The sequence below is a fragment of the Topomyia yanbarensis genome, chromosome 2 (genome assembly GCF_030247195.1).
Source record: "Topomyia yanbarensis strain Yona2022 chromosome 2, ASM3024719v1, whole genome shotgun sequence".
Classification (NCBI taxonomy): domain Eukaryota; kingdom Metazoa; phylum Arthropoda; class Insecta; order Diptera; family Culicidae; genus Topomyia; species Topomyia yanbarensis.
The window spans coordinates 342,190,902-342,205,362 of NC_080671.1; the positions used below are offsets into that span (position 1 = coordinate 342,190,902).

At 34.7% G+C, this 14,461-nt stretch overlaps 1 protein-coding gene across 2 annotated transcripts in view; it reads right to left on the minus strand.

The window, feature by feature from the left end:
* LOC131684094 (protein tincar) overlaps positions 1-14,461 on the minus strand; it is a 487,885-nt gene that overhangs the window by 176,201 nt on the left and 297,223 nt on the right. For both annotated transcript variants that reach the window (XM_058966650.1, XM_058966649.1), the window contains one exon: positions 12,689-12,704. The gene's annotated coding sequence lies outside the window, so the exon portion shown is untranslated. The remainder of the gene's footprint in view (positions 1-12,688; positions 12,705-14,461) is intronic.

Below are 14,461 nucleotides of genomic sequence, written 5' to 3' on the forward strand. Positions count from 1 at the left end.
TCAAAGAATCAAAGAATCAAAGAATCAAAGAATCAAAGAATCAAAGAATCAAAGAATCAAAGAATCAAAGAATCAAAGAATCAAAGAATCAAAGAATCAAAGAATCAAAGAATCAAAGAATCAAAGAATCAAAGAATCAAAGAATCAAAGAATCAAAGAATCAAAGAATCAAAGAATCAAAGAATCAAAGAATCAAAGAATCAAAGAATCAAAGAATCAAAGAATCAAAGAATCAAAGAATCAAAGAATCAAAGAATCAAAGAATCAAAGAATCAAAGAATCAAAGAATCAAAGAATCAAAGAATCAAAGAATCAAAGAATCAAAGAATCAAAGAATCAAAGAATCAAAGAATCAAAGAATCAAAGAATCAAAGAATCAAAGAATCAAAGAATCAAAGAATCAAAGAATCAAAGAATCAAAGAATCAAAGAATCAAAGAATCAAAGAATCAAAGAATCAAAGAATCAAAGAATCAAAGAATCAAAGAATCAAAGAATCAAAGAATCAAAGAATCAAAGAATCAAAGAATCAAAGAATCAAAGAATCAAAGAATCAAAGAATCAAAGAATCAAAGAATCAAAGAATCAAAGAATCAAAGAATCAAAGAATCAAAGAATCAAAGAATCAAAGAATCAAAGAATCAAAGAATCAAAGAATCAAAGAATCAAAGAATCAAAGAATCAAAGAATCAAAGAATCAAAGAATCAAAGAATCAAAGAATCAAAGAATCAAAGATTCAAAGAATCAAAGAATCAAAGAATCAAAGATTCAAAGAATCAAAGAATCAAAGGGTTGCTATGATTAATAATAAAATCCACTTGTTTTGAAGCCATGCTGCTTCTTTAGTTAATAACTTTTCTCAGCGAATTTTCACAAACTTACAATGTTCCACGAATGTGTTCAGTAGAAGAATACCTTTATAAATATATAGTGTTCTCATGAATTGATTGATGAGGTGATTTTTTAAAAATTTATTTTTAATTTTAACCGATTTTCCATACTAATTTCCGTATACACTTAAATTTTTGGAGGGTCCGTAGACGCAACCGATCGGTACTAAAGTTTGCACAATTACTAAGGGCCATAAAAGGAATCAGTAAAGCCTGGTGGCGCTAAAAGTCAAAAATGGAACCAGTCTAGTGCTCATCTTCTAACAGCTGATGAGGTTCTTTTATCTGCGTGATGCTAACATTTATGATCTGGATATGTAGTTAGATATGTATGTAGATCGGCGCGAATGGAAAATGAAGCATTTCGTTTCAATGAGATTGATTTTAGATGAGGTGAAATTTAATACGATAATATAAACCCTGAAGATGACGTCATAAAGCATCGAAACGTAGGACAAACATTTAACGTCGTTCTCTTGTTTATCAAAAGATTGACAAAGCTGTCAAAAGAAACTTTACACACCCCATAACAGTCGAAATATTCATTTACAATCTATCGTGAGAACGATAGAACAAAAAATTCCCGTTTGCACCAACTTATTGAGCAACAAAATAAATTTTGTCCATTACGGGAGTACACAATCACACTTGACTTTTCGGAGATTCGCCTTAGACCTACAATGCGTGAGGCGGAACAGTTGATCAAGGTGAAAATGGAATTGGTGCTTACAGAAGTGTCACACATACAACTACATCATACGAGACAAGTAGTACTAGTAATGTTCCATTCCTTAGCCGAGGCAGAAAGCTTCAAAGTGTAGAATACCTACACCTAGACCTTAATCTGACGGAAATTCATCTACCCGATTTGGCACTTCGTACTAGCACGGTATAAACGATTCGTGTTGAAGTATGCGAAATAAGTACAACCCACAATCCAAACTACACTTGGAGAAACTTTTTCCCTGGCAAACTCAACGCTGTTGGGGTTATGCGAATACGACTGAACCAACCCACAGTGACTCGACGAGTGAAAAAACCCCAAAAATCAATGTGTTGTTATTCTTTGCAAATATTCATTTTATTTTTTCTCTGTTTGAATAAAATTATCTATAAATTTTAAAATTTATAATAGGGATCTTTAGGGGTGTGCGGGTTAAGGCATTTTCTGATGCAGATTAGCACCGTGAGTTCATACCTCAATTCTTTCTCTATTTTTAGGCCCGAAACTATAAAAAAAACATTTTTAGTTTATTTCCTTTAAGGACAATAACACATCCGAACCCATGCAACTTGCACAACTCTTTAGGTTGCCTCATTAGATCTACCATAGTTTGCAGATGACATTTGGGATGGTAGGCTGCTAGCGGATTGCAAAAGCACCAGATCATGCTGTGTGGGGTGCTGTCCCGGTTAACAATAAGGCGAACGAGATACTTTCAGATACGTCATTTAATAGGACAACTGTCAGTTAGTTGGCTGAATTTATTTTGGTATTTTTTAATTTAAAAATCACAAAATAATAGTTAAGGTTTAAAAATGATATGAGTGAACTCATAAGGACACCCGCTATCCATACATATGAAAAACTGACACAATTTTTTCAAATTAAAGATCCCTATTGGAGAAAAAATAAATTTTAAATATTTTAACATGTCGTTGAAGCAATTCATAAAAATTGTTCGTACCTTCGAACTTCAAGTGGCGATATCTCAAGAACTACTCGGCCGGTTGGAGTAGTTTTGAGTTATAAAATAAATGTCGGACAAACAGTTTTCCACGGTATCCCCTAGCCAATAGTTACTATACTTAGGGAAGAAATAGACAAGAAAGATGACGACTCTACCACAGTCACTCGAAAACACAAAAAGCACCAAATATCTAACAGTGAAAATCGAAGCTACTTTAGCGATGACGACATGGATACAAAGACGAGCTAGGGAGAAGGCAGACGGAATAATCACCAAGTGGCAGAGGATAAATTTGACCATCTCTTATCACCAAGAATCAATTATCAGAATACATTAGGTTAAATGGCTCGTTTCCCGTGTTTAGTTGGGGGTTGGTGCCTTGTCGTGTCTTCTCATCATTTCCCTGATCGGAAGGAAAGGAGAAGGAGGAGGGAGGAAGTAGAATTGGAAGGGTGGGAAAATAACAGCACTGAAAAACAAACAGCAGGTAAATTGAGCTCACAAATAGTTCAAATCACGTGCGAGGCAGCCTAAAGCTCTTTACCGCATTTAATAAGTAATTTTAGTATGTCTCTGAGTTTCAGTCGTCCACAAACGATGTCGTAAATGCAAGGACGACCGAAAATGCGCTATTGCTGGGCAGTTGCATATCAGATGGTATGAGATTATGTACCTACTACATAGATCACATGAAAATGGCTCAGCGCACTGAATAATTGCCCTGTAGGGCATTGCAAAAAAATTTTTTTTTTGAATTCTCAAAGGCCCCCCTCTCATATGGTGACAAATGTCAAAGTAAGCTCATATGCCAAATTTCACATCATTTGGACAATTTTAGACCCCCGCCCACTTCGCTTGAAATTTTTTGAAATTGGTACTACGGGAAAATATGGAGGAAAAATACATTAAATGCTATAACTTTTGAAGTAGCGATCAGAAAATTACAATTTATACCTCTTTTGGAAGGAAATAATCTTAGTATTTGAATAGAGATATATTTGTTTCTAGAAAAATACTAGAAAGTGGGGTACTGGGTCATTTTGGCCCCAAAATCCCCTATTTTTAATGATTTTTCTGCTCCGTGAGGCAAATCATACATATTTTGTAGTTTTTCTAATGTAAAAAAATCTCAGAAATCGAACGGAACCCTTTTGACCTTAGTCCGAATACGAGAAGTTGGGGTTAAATGGCCTTTTGACATTCATATTTAACTTCATCATTTTCTCGTGAATATATCTCTGTTATTCTTCACTCAATTTTCATAAACTATACCTTGTTGAACGTGGAAAATCCTTAGGATTATAACAAAAATAGATTCGTTACCGGTAAAATTCAGGAACATCAAATTATCTGACATATAGTGTCGATTTCACATTTTTATCATAAAATCGCACATATTAACTCCATTTATCAACAAAATTCTTATTTAATTTACTACTTTTAGTGTAAAATATGCTTAGGGATCACATGAGAAAAGTTTCATTCCTGGAAAAATAGGGGAAGTTGAGGTATTAGGACAAATAATGAAACAAAAAGAGATTTGTAGAGTAAATATCAAAAAGTTTGATGTTTCTGAATTTTACCTTTAACATTTTTATTTTTGTTTTATTCCTCAGAATTTTACACGTTCAATAAGTTACATTTTATGAAAATTGATTGAAGAATAATAGAGATATATGCATGAGAAAATGATAAAATTTAATATGACTGACAAAAAGCCCTATAACCCCAACTTCTCGTATTCGAACTAAAGTCAAAAGGGTTCCGTTCGAATTCTGAGATTTTTTCACATTAGAAAAACTACAAAATATGTATGATTTGCTTCACGGAGCAGAAAAATCAATAAAAAAGGGGATTTCGGGGCCAAAATGACCCAGTACCCCACTTTTCTTTATTTTTCAAGAAACAAAAATATCTTCATTCAAATACTTAGATTATTTCCTTTCAAAAGAGGTATAAATTGTAATTTTCTGATTGCTACTTCAAAAGTTATAGCATTTAATGTATTTTTCCTCCATATTTTCCCATAGTACCAATTTCAAAAAATTTCAAGCGAAGTGGGCGGGGGTCTCAAATTGTCCAAATGATGTGAAATTTGGCGTCTGAGCTTACTTTGACATTTGTCACAATATGAGAGGGGGGGCCTTTGTGAACTCAAAAAAAAATTTTTTTTGCAATGCCCTATTGCCCTGTGATAATTGAGTTTGCAGTGGCCGGTTAAACCCCTGGTCAACAAGCCGCAGTTGTGTTTCGAAAAATGTAGTAGATTGTTCGAAATCACACGGCACGGTCTGTGGTCTGTGAACATTGTTCAGTTCTGTAAGGAAAGGATTTTTCATTCCAAACATTAAAAAAAATTTAAGAATGGAATAGAAGACGCCATTGCCAAAAATAGAATTTTGCGCTTGGTGAAGTCTTCCCATGTTCCCCTAAACCAGACCATTGCTCACACTCAAGAAAGAAAATTAATACAAAAAGCAAGCAATAATATTTGATTTTTGTTCCAATATTTTTCATTATTTATTTATTTGAATTTTATACTATTTTCGTAAAAGGCGAATGACTCTTAGGGTTAAAAAATATATAAACAAACATAAACACTTTTTAAAAAAATACTCAAAAATTCCCTGTGATGTGACAGAAATTTCAACAAAATCTCCTTCAAACCCATGTATCACTTTCACATTGCCACCCTGTAGAAAGAAAAATGCCATCTCGTACACTGTCCCAGAAAATGATTTTTGAATTTTTCTCTTATAATTCATAACACCAGAATTATTCGGTCACGATGATAATTTGAGCTAAATTAAATACAATGAAATTCATTTGATTATTGGTAGCTCCTTCTATACCATGAACGGGTATAATTTCAAGAATAAATAAATGGTTTTAGTTAAAAAAAAATTCAAAATATCTATTCTTTATATTATTAAACTACAGTTTGGTTTGTCAATTAGTAAGAAATTTACGAATATGTTTAAAGTTATAGTTAGAAAAACTTTTTTTACTGATAGTTCCTCCATATTTCTATTACATTTAAAATGTTTTCTTTTTTTTTAGACTTTTGCTGAAAGAAAAAAACAAAAAATGAAGTTTTTGTAGTTGTTTTTGTTAAAAATGTCACAACTTTTTCTTCTGTGTATGTTTTTCCACTCAGAAGTATTTATTCCCTGTAACTCTTTCTCGGATAGTTTTGTTGTACAAAATATGGTTATTGAACATTTTTTTGAAAATATTGCATGCGAAAACGCCATTCTTAAAAATGTCTTTTAAGTCAAAATGATCTGTTTGAATATAGAAAATGTTAAATCTTTCATACCGGTGAAACGTGTAAAGATTCATCTAAATCGAAGGTGGTCAGTTACGATTTAAAATTTTGGACGAATCTATTCTCTCATTCTCTCATTTTTGCCTTCTGATCGTAGGCCAAACCTGCGGCGGTTGAAGGTAAGTGCACTAAGAAAAAGGTCGGATCATTCGTCGTATTGACAACTATATTGTAAATAATACTATTTATAAAATGTTTCTTCCAGAAATACAGAAATCAAAATACCAGAAACCCCATAATCGAGAGCTCCAGTAACGCAGTAATATACAACCATATAGAAAACGAACTGAATGACATCGGGCACATTATCTTTTGCGCAGGGGAAATAGAACAAATATTTACTAAACGCAGGGTCATAATGAGTTAATAATTGAAGTTGATCGCTTTGGGTGTATTTGTAAGATCCAATTTCCATAAATTGAATCTTTCGCCAAACGTATCATATCTCCTTAATGAATTCTACCTACCCTTTTCAGCACTTTGTCTGCGTTAAGAGGACGAGAAAACAAACGACTGCATATAGCAAACAGTCTGTCATCGTCATCGCAGACGGTCTGTCTGAGTCCCACATGTCGTCTAGGATTTGGCTGTGAAACTGATATGGTCTGCTTAAGGAAAATACACCGACCCGGAGTCAAACATCCGCATGTTTCTTTTCGGCTTCCCCACTCCCCACTTAACCGATCCCGAAGACACATGCTTATCTATTTTATTTTGATCACCGAGCACAATCACGCGAGCTCCTTCACGGTTCATATGTGTATTCATTGCTATCATCATGATAATCCTGATTGGGCTGCTTTTCCCACACCCTGTCCGAAGCGTGCTTCTGCTGCTGCTAAGCACAGCCAGTCAGGATACGAACCAGAGACATAAAGCTGCTCCACAAAAAATACCATCCCGGAGCAAAATTTGCCCCGGTGTCAATGACTTCTATTTTTCCTATGTGCCCCCAAATCCTGATCATAAATTTCCTCACCCTCGTCGGGGAACATCCCTAGCTATTTCTACCGAAACGAGCGGGACGTGCGACTTCGCAACAATCTTCCTCCGCCGCACCGGGAGCAAACTGTCACTGCAGCATTAGGTTGTATATTTTTCTATTCCTCCCGCAGCCGCGTGTCTTGTGTGTCCTCTATCAGTATAAGCAGGGTTCAGCTTAGATTCAACTTTAAGACGTTCTACTGCAGGGGCGGAAAGTGAAACACATAGTGGCGCAATTGAGGGCCGGTGCTTTTCCAGAACACATGACCGTTACGGGACAAGAACAGGAGCTGGAATCATGGATTAGAGGCAGCTTTACGATCGATTTTCTCGAAATTTTCTGCTTTCTTTCGGTTACAAACGAAAACTGTCTAGGTATATATTGTTGACCAACTCTGCAATCTATTAGTGCTGTGAACCATTTCGAGAATATTTTTAAGTTGAGCTTGAGCTTGTGCGACCACCCCTGGCTGCTACTCCGTTATAGATTTGGACTAGCTGAAGTTGCATAAGCAATCAGTAGATAATTATGCTTAGGAATAGCGAAACATCTTTTAATGTGCAACTCCTGGTAATCCTAAAGTGTTTTATTGATCAATACCGGCGCCGGCCAGGCCCGAACGTAGATCACGGAAGGAAAGGGAAGGAATGTTAGTCCGATACTTGCTTTTGCTAGAGGCCGTATACACTACTGCGCACTCCACAAGTATCACGGGAGACGGAGATATTTGTTAGTAAGTATAGAAGTTGGATTTTACATCTTCTTTACCGACGCCTGAGAGGTGACTCCACTATCTGGACTAGATATTGATCCATCAACTCATGGACTGGGGACCAACGGCTTTACTTCCCTTCCGAAGGAAAACGTGGCCACAGATTTTTCCACCTCAGAAAAATCTCAACGACCTCGGTTGGGATTGAACCCAGACCAACTGGAATGAGTGGCGGTCACGCTTACCACTATCATAGTGGAATTAAAACGGAAGACAACGGAATAAGTGTTCAATATAACATTCCACTAAGTCGCTCAAAAACAGTGCTTTTGTTAAAATATTTTTAAGTTTTAATTAAAATTTGACAGTTCGAAAATAATTTTCTCTCGAATGGTTGAAATTAACCACAAGGGCGACTTACTTCAAATGTTGACAGATGAGTGGTTATTTGTAATTTTCAGCTATGAAAACCATGAATTTGTCGATGTTTTATTTTTTTAATTGTAATATTAAGCATGACACGTAGTGCGAAACGTATGCGTCCGTATCAAGAAATAACCTAACCAAAGCTTGACGCAACAATTCGCAATATTTTTCGGCATTATGGGACGAATTTCGCGCCAACTCGAACAATTGTTTTAATGAAAGTTTCTGTACATGAAGACTTTGTCACAAAAAGCCACTTTGCGTACTTTATTTTTCCAAAAATGATCTATACTGTCTTTTGAAAAGGGTCAAACTTTTTTTACCATTTTTTTTCAAATGGCTATAGTCTAAAAATGACAAATCCTATAAAAAATGTTGTCGGAGTGGTTTTCACAAAATTAGTCAAATTTTTGTATAAAAATATTGAAAAAATTCTTCGTTGACTTCTACACTGAAAAAAAAACGATTTTAAAAATTTAAAGTCGATTTACAAAAAAAACATTTTTGATTTGGATGAAATTTTGTTCCAAGATAGGTAATTATGTTCCCTACCTACCATCAAAAATTCAAAGTTATTTGAAAGAAAAACTTTTCCTTCTCCAAACTGATTTTTTTTCAGTGTATTTTTATCGAAAATTTAACCATTGAACGTCCTAATCATCTCAGAATCCCAGCTGCTAGTTGCCTGATACATGCAAAAAGTATCAGTAACGAATTTGGTATATATTTATAACAAACATGAATGAAGACTGGAAGATTATAATATCGGAAGACTGCAAGATTGGAAGACTGGAAGGTTGGAAGACTGGAAGACTGAAAGACTGAAAGACTGGAAGACTGGAAGACTGGAAGACTGGAAGACTGGAAGACTTGAAGACTGCAGTTCATTTGTTCCTCTCCAAACCGATAAATTTCAAAAATTTATTTTATGTTTGATGGAGCAGCAGCACAATACAAAAATAAGAAAAACTTTGCAAGCTTGTGTAGATTCCAGTCAAAGTATGAGTTAAGCGCAGAATGGCATTTTATTGCAGCATCCCATGGAAAAGGACCCTGTGATGCTATTGGTGGCACTCTCAAGCAAATGGCAAAAAGAGCCAATCCTGCTCGCGACTATGGAAATACCATTACAACTCCCCGAGAGTTATATAACTGGGCAGTTGAGCAAACTGATAAAAATATCACAAAATTAATTTTTTGCTACATATTCACTGAACAGTAGAACAAAATGTCAGAAGAACTCGAAGAGCTGAAGAATAGTGAATGCATGAAGATAGTTTTAAGACAAATATTATATATAAAAATAAATAAATAATTATGTAAAATTCAATACATAATGTTGTGGTGGTTATTTTTTTTCTCTGATTCTTCCTCAGCATTAGAAGATAAAGAAGAAAATAAAGTAATAATGGAATATTCTCTTACTCTTACTTTTTCTTAAACTCTTTTTAATGGGATTCTTGATTAGGGAATAAAGCAATTATTTCAGTACATCAAACTTATAATATTTTGGTAGTACATTTTTCAGTGAAATAAACCAGCATAAGTTCATAAAAATAAATTGATAATTGGCGGAGTTATGGCTTTTTTCCCGAAACCCGTTTTTATTTAAGAGGTTTGCGGTGATTACGATTGAAGACCAATAGATCATCTAAAATCCCAATACTCCAAAAATCCATTAGTATATGAGTATTCCTCGTACCTTAACGATTAGTCGAATAAAACATAATTTTTCCTGCATTCGAGAATGCTTTAGTAAAAAAAAACGCTGTTTTAAGCTCTAAAAATTGTATTAAAAAATTCTTATCCATGATACAAAAATTTATGAATAAAAAAGGAATCGTTAAGGTACGAGAAAAATTAATCACTATCAATTGAAAAAAAAATTAAGAAAATTGATTAAGTTGTTGTTCGACAATCATGATCATGGAAAACCATTTTTAGTAAAACGACATTTCGAGATAATCGAGTTTAAAATTACAAGTTACCACTGCTCTTGGTAGATGAAGCGCCCTTGGAAGCGCTGTAACTTTCGATCTATTTCTCGGATCTCTATAAAAATTTGGGAAAACATTCTCAAGGAGTTGTACTTTCAGATAAAGTAATAAAAAAAATTCAATTTTATGAAAAATGAAAAAGTAGTTAACCCCTTAACCCATTCATGTTCATGTTGTTTGTGGACAACGACGTTTTTAAACAGCTATAACTTTTGATTGAGGTGAGATTTACTCACAAAAAGAAGTAAGGCTCATTAATGTGATTGTTGTCTTTAATTTGAGTATTAACAGTTACAAGGATCAGGTCTTGAACTAAAGTTATTGCAATTAGTCTGGTTGGATTCCGATGGAGCAGTGCTGCCAGGGACAATTTACGTTGACAACCGAAAATGTTTTTTTCATATATCTTCGTTATGGTGCAATATTATTGAAAACTGATAAAACATATCAATTTAGACCATCGTTGGCTACGTTTTCCACGTAATTAGAGTATTGTAATTATTCTAGGAGAATTGCATTGAGAATTACAAGGTAAAAATTGACCAGCTTCTAGCACTGCCATGGAAGCATCTATCTTTATGAAAATAAGCTTTTCGTGTTTCTTGACCCCACCGTTTTCAAGGAAAAATAGCTTTGAAACCCTACATGCACTAGAAAAAAGTTGGGCACGAAAGGGTTAATAAAAATATGCTTCGTTGGTAAATTAGACATCTTCTCACAAACCAAGTTTTATTGAGGTCTGAGATGATTATGGCTTTCATTGGTTTAGTTTTCGATAAAAATACACTGAAGAAAAAAATCAGTTTGGACAAGGAAAAGTTTTTTTCAAATAACTTTTTTTCCTTGATAGTGCCCAACTTGAATTTTTGACGGTAGGTAGGAAACATAATTATCTATCTTGGAACAAAATTTCATCCACATTAAAAATGAGTTTTTTTTGTAAATCGACTTTGAATTCAAAATCGATTTTTTTCAGTGTAGGAGTTAATGAAATTTTTTTTCAATATATTTATTCGAAAATTTGACTAATCATTTTTTTGTAGGATTTGATTTTTAGACTATAGCCGTTTGAAAACAATTGGTAAAAAAAGTTTCGCCCATTTCAAAAGACAGTCTAGACCATTTTTGGAAAACAAAGTATGCAAAGCGGCTTTTTGTGACAAAGTCTTTATGTACAGAAAGTTTCATTAAAATCTGAAAGGGTGCTGCCAACTCTGAATACGATTTAGCGCGAAATTCGTCATGGGTAGAAATTTTATTTATCGACCTGTCAAATTTAACCATAGAACTGTCAAATTAAATCAGGCTGCTGGGCCGGGTTAGTTTGCAAATAGCATTTGAAATGTCAAATTTTAACCAAATACCGCTAAATAGTACACAACCTAAGGAATTCGGGAGAAGGGTGTGAAGGGATACTTACAATTTCAATGCGTTATAACTTTACAATAATGTTATTAAATAGGAAAATATTTTTTTTTACTATATCAACTGATAAAGTAATTCAGAAACTTATTTTTGAACTCAAAGAACGGTTTCCTGGGAAATTGGGAGTACGTCGTTGATTGGCACTATCGGCGTTATCAGACTGCGGTTTGGGCCAGCACCAAGTTTTGTTAAATTCATAGATTTTTCTATAATGTCGCAGAGACCGCACGTTATAATGAAAATAGTAAAACCAAGTCAGCGAAAAAAGTCGGTAGTCTTAGAAGGTGAAACAGCGAGAAAAAGTAAAAATGAAGCTCAATCTCGAGTAAGTGATCTGTATCACTTACAACTGCACCATGCGAGAAACTGTGTTTGATAACGTTTATACGATTAGCACAGGCAGAAAGAATCACTGCGAAAAACAACATGCATCATCCCTTTGGATCTGGATGATGATAAGGTGCATGTTCGTATATATGGCCTAGCACTTCGCACTAAATTAAAATTCACTAAACGTTTGATGTCAAAATATAGAGAAGTGGCATCTGTTACGAATTACCATAAAAACTTTGACAGCTTCGTACGACTCCTAAATCATGTCCGATTGAGTTCAACTTTTGGATAGACTTTTTTCGAGGTGCTAAAGCTTTAATGGCCAATTTCTTCACTGAAAGAAAACCGGTTGTCGCCAAAAACCAGTTTTGATGTCGCTGGTGACTAATTAGCCAAAAACCATTTTTCAGCCAAGTGAAGAAATTGGCCGTTAGCGTATCTATTTTAATCTTCATTGATATTACTAAGGATACTGTTTGACTCCGTTGGTTGGATCAGTGTCCGTCATTTTTGTTGAACTAATTGGCTCAAATGAAAGGTTGAAAATTTGAGCATTTGATTCGTGATTTCGTTAAACTCAAACACAAGTCTTTCCTTACTTTCAACCCATTTTATTGATATATTTTTCCCATGGAAACGAAGCAAAGGTATTGATATCAATCGATACACATTGGATTGATAGGAAGTAGAGTAATTGACATAATATTCTGCACACGTCCTTATAGTGCCAAAATAGGCTACATATTGTGTCGAAAATTACCACTTAACTTGTATGTTTGCTGAAATGGTAGAAAGACTAAACAAATTTGGCGTATAAAAATAAGATAAAATTATTGATGAGACCAGAAATGATTTTTTTGGTCTACCGAAAGGCAGTCATATTTCATTATTGACTACTCACCTTAATCTTACATTTGCTGAAAAAATAGAAATAAATAAAAACGTTAGTTTAGATATAAAAAATTTTATCGTTGGATTTTAGTTGCATAAACAGAATAAAAAGTAAATATCGAGATTCGACATGTTGAATCAATTGTTATCTTTTGCATTTGTTATATTTTCTACTAACTTGACCATATTGGCGTCAATGATCATAAAAGGTATACGAAATAAAATGGCACCACAAGAAAAGGTTCGTCAAAATTAACACATTCAACCGGGAGAACCGGGAATAAAATTAAACATGTTCTTGAACTTATTGCGTGTTGGTTTTATTCAATTTCATAGCCATATCCAAATGCACGTACGTTCCTCTTAACACTGCTCATAAAGTCTTTTTAAAAATTAAAGTTTTAAAAGATTCATTAGCATTCAATTAGCTAGAGATGGCTAGGAGTTAGAAAAATGTAGAGTCATACTACTCAAGTGAGATCAAAAAATCTTACGGACTAATCTTTTGTCTGTCTCGACCCAAACAGTGCTCTCGATTAGTCCCTTTGTGGCCTTTTTTCGGCTGAATCTCTTACAGATTTCTAAAAACCTGACGGTTTTGACCGGTTGTGACTGAAATATTAAGGATGCGCTCAGACAAAGTCAGGGTTGTGTCGACTTGAAAATACAAAGCAGGCGAATTACATTGCTTGTTGCGAGCAATTTTTGCAGGCCTAACATGTGTATATTCCAGTGGTAAGGGTAGAAACGGCAGGCGTCGTCAACGATCCGATTTGACATGCGAGGATCTGCTGCTGTACGGGAATGGTAAGAAAACATACTTGCATTCAAACTTATATTGGGTGACTTTCGCTGGGACTTCCTTACCGAACTACATTCTCTTGCTGTACAGGGAATCTGCATGAGATCGTGGCATGTCCCGCCTACAAACTACGCGGGGATGAACGTTTCCTTGCGGGGCGTTTCTTTCGCAGAAATGTTAAAGAAAGCTAACGAAAGAGAGGCTGATAACCCACAAGAGGGTACCTATTCTAGATTGCCTGGAAATTATAGGAAGAGCAGGAACATTTTCTGTCCCAAACTTCTTTGTAAACGCCAGAAGGTATCCCTTGACGAAGCTCCAAAAGTGACATCTCTTAGAAGTGCTGCAATCAAACCGAAGCAAGTAGCTCCTGGTTTTGGAGGATTAAGCTCAGAGAAGAAGTTCCCAGCTCTTTCCGGAATATCGAAAACCCCCAGTGTTCCTTTATTTCAGTTTGAGAAAAATCGCGGTGCTGGAGTTATCAAACTTTCGGACATTATGGACTGGATAATAAAAGCTTTCAATTTTACTGATCCAATTAAAAGTCTGTTGTTAGTTTTTCTGCCAATAGCAAAAACATTTCTGAAGCAGTTAACTGCTAAATGACCCCTCCTTTCAGCGATTGTATTATTCGATGGTTAACTTATCGAACTAGATTTTTTTTTTCAACTTTTCGGGAAAGTGTATTAAATTGAAGGGAAAGTTGTTAGCAGTTGAAAATCAAAAATTTTGAACATTTCAATTCGCGGAAGGGTCCGACGATGTGTCAAAATGGATTTTTTTTCCAACTTTTCGAGTAAGTTGGTGCACAGAAGAGTCCCAGGTGCACAGTGTTTCCAAGCGGCAAAAAGGTGATTAAAAGATTTTACTAAAATTTTTATTTAAACTAGAAGAATTCTACAAAATTACCAGGAAAAGTATTTTGAAAAAAGTGATTTTCAGGGGTATATCAAAGAAATCTCCACAAATGTAAATTAAAAT